The following is a 5,805-nucleotide window of genomic DNA, read 5'->3' on the forward strand; positions in this document are numbered from 1 at the left end:
AACCGCAGGATAAACTGTGTCATCAACGTCATGCAGCACACCGAACTGCAGGATAAACTGTGTCATCAACGTCATGCAGCACACCGAACCGCAGGATAAACTGTGTCATCAACGTCATGCAGCACACCGAACCGCAGGATAAACTGTGTCATCAACGTCATGCAGCACACCGAACCGCAGGATAAACTGTGTCATCAACGTCATGCAGCACACCAAACCGCAGGATAAACTGTGTCATCAATGTCATGCAGCACACCGAACCGCAGGATAAACTGTGTCATCAACGTCATGCAGCACACCGAACCGCAGGATAAACTGTGTCATCAATGTCATGCAGCACACCGAACTGCAGGATAAACTGTGTCATCAACATCATGCAGCACACCGAACCGCAGGATAAACTGTGTCATCAACATCATGCAGCACACCGAACAGCAGGATAAACTGTGTCATCAACACAATGCAGCACACCGAACAGCAGGATAAACTGTGTCATCAACTTCATGCAGCACACCGAACAGCAGGATAAACTGTGTCATCAACACAATGCAGCACACCGAACAGCAGGATAAACTGTGTCATCAATGTCATGCAGCACACCGAACAGCAGGATAAACTGTGTCATCAACGTCATGCAGCACACCGAACAGCAGGATAAACTGTGTCATCACTGTCATACAGCACACCAAACAGCAGGATAAACTGTGTCATCAACGTCATGCAGCACACCGAACAGCAGGATAAACTGTGTCATCAACGTCATGCAGCACACCAAACAGCAGGATAAACTGTGTCATCAATGTCATGCAGCACACCGAACAGCAGGACAAACTGTGTCATCAATGTCATGCAGCACACCGAACAGCAGGACAAACTGTGTCATCAACGTCATGCAGCACACCGAACAGCAGGACAAACTGTGTCATCAACGTCATGCAGCACACCGAACAGCAGGACAAACTGTGTCATCCATGTCATGCAGCACACCGAACAGCAGGACAAACTGTGCCATCCATGTCATGCAGCACACCGAACAGCAGGACAAACTGTGCCATCCATGTCATGCAGCACACCGAACAGCAGGACAAACAGTGTCATCCATGTCATGCAGCACACCGAACAGCAGGACAAACAGTGCCATCCATGTCATGCAGCACACCGAACAGCAGGGTAAACAGTGTCATCCATGTCATGCAGCACACCGAACAGCAGGGTAAACAGTGTCATCCATGTCATGCAGCACACCGAACAGCAGGACAAACAGTGTCATCCATGTCATGCAGCACACCTAACAGCAGGATAAACAGTGCCATTCATGTCATGCAGCACACCTAACAGCAGGATAAACAGTGTCATTCATGTCATGCAGCACAGGTATCATTTATAAGTAATGAGCACCAACAATTGCCTCATGGGTCTCTGCACTTTAAACACATTGAGCTCATGTACACAGACAATCCTCTCCTCTTACATCCCAACATTCATACTTGTGAGAGATGCACTTATATCTCCAAACTGGAAGCCATGCACTTTCCAGCCAAGTATGGAATTTCTGTTCAAGAGGAGAAGGTCAACATCTGCACCACACCACATGGAACACATAGCCCCCCCCCCCAGGACACCCACCATCACAGCCCTCACAGAAAAACAAAAAAATACACACCCACCTTCGTGAAGGCTCTCAATAGATATCCAGCCAAACAGCAGAGACCTCCAAGGCAGAAATGCACTCAACCACCACAAGACACACAGCTCACCTACACAGTATGTCCCTCAACCTAAGCCCCTAAGGCAAAACAGCTTGCCCAATACAATAATCATAGGTGACTAAATAGTGAGGCACAATGATGTTCCACTCACTAAGTTGAATAAGGAGAAGGTAATAGTCAGCTGTCTATGCAGTGCCACAATCCGACACACAACACATGCACTCAGGTCACTCCACAACAAGTACAAGTATGACTTTGTCATTGTCCATGTAGGTCTGAATGACCTGAGATGCACCTCCCTGGATTACATGAAAAGAGACATGGTGGAGCTCTCAGATTATGTGGCCCAGGCAGGTATGACCCTAGCCCTGAGCAGCATCCATCACCCAGAATGATACCACAGTACAAACAGAAAATGAGTGACTTCAACAATTGCCTAAGTTTATGGTGTCATCTAAGGGGCTCCAGTATCTGTCTGCTTGGGATGACATGACTGACAGACCTCAATGCTTTGCCAGAGATGCCCTGCATCTGTCACCCATGGGTTTCCGGGTACTAGCTAAGGCACTTGCCACCCCTATTGGGTCTTTTTAGGTGGTGTTCCAAAGACCAAATTACCACAGTAACAGCTGTAAATAAACGCAATCTGAGGGTCATGCTGCTCAATGCTAGAAGTCTAAATGTCAAGATGCACTCCCTTGAAGCACTTCTCCAATTCATAAAGGATAAGCACACCTCCAGACTAGTAGCCCAGCATAATGCATCAGAGATACTCCAGATACAACTGACATTGGCTAAGATGGTGATTCAGGTCATAGCCTGTTATAGGTCCCCAACCATGTCCCATGATACTCACTCCACATTCCTAACCACCCTTGAAACTATTATGATCCATCCCAACACTCTCATACTAGGTGACTTTAACTACCTCACCATCAACTGGGAAAACTACTCATGCACCAATGGACTGGCCCAATGGTTCCTGGAATTCATCAATTCTAATGGCCTGGACCAGCTTTTTCTTACCCCCACTACAGGAAGCAACATCATTGACCTGGTTATTACTAACATGGGCAAACATTGCTCTACACCAATAGTCAATTCCTCCCTGGTTACATCCGACCACAAACTAATCACCATGGAAATCCACATCTCATCCACACACCCCTGCAATGGTATCCATTATGAAAAACTTCTCCAAAGTTAACGTTTGACTCCTAAAAACAGAGGTGACTAACTTCTCAGCACCCATGCCAATGCAAAATAGATGCATGGCTGCCGAATCATATACCAATGCACTGTACGAACATGTACATAAATGCATGGAATAAGCCTTACCCAACAGAACCAAGACACTCTCCTGCAAAAAAAGGAAAACAATCTGGTAGCCCCCTGCCATAAATAAACTCTGCAACAGAAGGAAGAAACTGTTGCAGAAAAAGGTGATGTTCCAAGACTGGAAAAATTCCTTTGGTAGCCTCAGCCAAAAGTTAAGATCCCTCATCAAAACCTCCAAAGCCAGCTATGAAGGCAGAATTGTGGCAGACATGAAAAACAACTACACAGCCTTCTATAGTTATATCAAGAATCTCCATGGCAATACCTAGATTTGCTCTCAGTTACTGCACAATGGTACCTCCTATACTGAGCCAACAGATATTGCCTACATACTGGCCGACAGATTCAGTGCCAACATTACCCCCCCCCCCCCCAAAGGACCAATCTCAATATTGGAAGAATACCAGGTACCCAGCATTACTGCAGCACAGGTTAAAGCTGCATTGTCCAAGGCCAAGAATACAGCTTCCATGGGACTCGACAATATCCCTGGCTGTGTTCTACATGAATTACAAAGTGAACTGGCACCACATCTGTGTGCCCTGTTCATCCACAGCCTCACCTCAGGCTTTTTCCCTTCCAAATGGTGCACAGCTACAGTCATCCCTCTCCATAAAGGAGGAGCGACTACAGACCCTGGAAATTATCACCCCATTAGCCTGACAAGTCTGATATGTAAGGCTATGGAGTGCATCATCATGGACCTAATTAACAAGGATATAGGGAATCTCCAAACTCTAGATCCCACACAGTTTGGTTTTGTGAAAGGTAGATCATGCCTGCTCAACCTCGTAGACTTCACTGAGTCAGTCACCAGAGCTATGGATGGGGGTAAAGCAGTTCATACAGCCTACTTCAATCTGGCCATGGCCCTTGATACCATTCCTCACTCAGGAATTACTGATAAACTCACCAAACTAGGCATGAACCACCTATATCATTAGGAGGGGTTGCAAATTGGCTCACAGATAGAACCAGCAGTGTGAAAGCAGCAGACTCCAAGTCAGACTGCTGACCAGCCAGAAGTGGAGTCCCACAGGGATCCATCCTGGGTCCTCTCCTATTTGGCATCTACTTCTCAGTAGTCCAGCCCAACTCGGAGGGACTGTGGTAGACCATGTTCGCAGAAGACTGCAAACTGGGAGCCATTATTAACTCCCCAAGTGCTGCAGAAATCCTGCAGAAAGGCCTCACTGAGACCAATGACTGTTGTCAAAACCATGGCCTTAAGCTTAATGCCAAGAAATGCATCGTAATCCCCTTTGGGAAAAACTCAGTTCCCACTAATTACCACATCGATGAAAGCCTGCTGAACACTGAAGGAGTTATAGGAGATCTGGGGCACAGGTTGACAGCAACCTCCTTTGACCACCACATTGCCACTGTGGTCAGAAATTCCTTCTATTTGGCACATCTCATTACCAAGGGTTTTGCATCCAGGAAGAAAGAGATCATCATTTCTCTCTACTCTTCCCTCATTAGACCAGTCATAGAGTATAATGCCCCATTTGGCATGTACCTCATTAGACACCTGCAACAGCTGGAGAGGCCACAAAAGTACCTCATGAAGAGGATCCTAGGCCTTAAACACATGCCCTACATGGACAGTATCCAAAAACTCCAGCTATTCTCTGTCTTATATAATCTACTAAGAGGCAATTTCTGCTAGACTTACAATGCCATGTCTGACCCAGCTCTGTTAGAAATGCTACATCTAAAGAAATACCAATCCCTCCACACCACACATTCCAGAGACCTCAACCTCATTACCATAATCAACAGAATATGCCGGAGGGACAGGTTCATAACCCAGAGGCTGCCCATGCTCTGGAATAGACTTCCCATACTCAAGCAGAGCACCTCACCGGTCCTCTTCAAAAGAAATCTTGATGAGTGGATGGGAAATAGAAAGTCCCCTCCTGGGATCACTCCAGTGGCTCTACTTGATAAAGGCACTGGGAATTGACGTTGGCACAATGCCAGGGCACTTCTATGGGCTAGGCTTGTAAAGGCTCCAGGGTCATTAGCCTAGTACACACCTATGAACCTATGAACAGTGCAGTGGATATGGGATCACCCGTTACAGATTGTTACACATCCAAGAATCTGCGTCAAACTTATTACAAGGCCTATAGTGAAACATTGTGGTCTTTTATGTGTGGTTATCAAGTGGTAGCACTTAAAATTCACATCAATTTGCCCTTCTGAAATAGCACTTCCAGCCTAGATATGACCCAGGTAAATACAGTTTTTTAGTGAGCAATATAAACAGCTAATTTGTGCAATTCTGCACATCACATGTACTCAACCAGATTAGCCAAATTTGCAATATTACTTCTGGAGTGTAGCATCCCCATTTTGATACAGCTATATTATTTTCCATTTCAGCTTCTGCATGAACAAATTAACAAACTTGTTTTTTTTTTTCATTTCTGGGCAAATGCAATTCAGGGTACAGAAACAGCTGGCAGCTGGTATGATACAAACATCCCAAGTCCTGCATTCTTATTCTGACAGATGTGTACAGAATAATACAATAAGGAAACCTCACCATTTTTTCTTCTATCAGACAACCACATGTACAAAACAAGTGATACAGGCCCTGAAATATAGGGTCATAGGATCAGAGTAGATTACCAGGCTATCAACCCGGAGGTTCAATGTAAGACTAGCTGTTCAAACCCAATGTAATACCATAGAAGTACTAGTTAATATACAAGATTGCATTTAGTGAGGACTGCCCCTGACCATGAAGGTT

Source organism: Protopterus annectens, chromosome 4.part0 (genome assembly GCF_019279795.1).
Source record: "Protopterus annectens isolate FY-2018-M chromosome 4.part0, PAN1.0, whole genome shotgun sequence".
Taxonomy (NCBI): Eukaryota; Metazoa; Chordata; order Ceratodontiformes; family Protopteridae; genus Protopterus; species Protopterus annectens.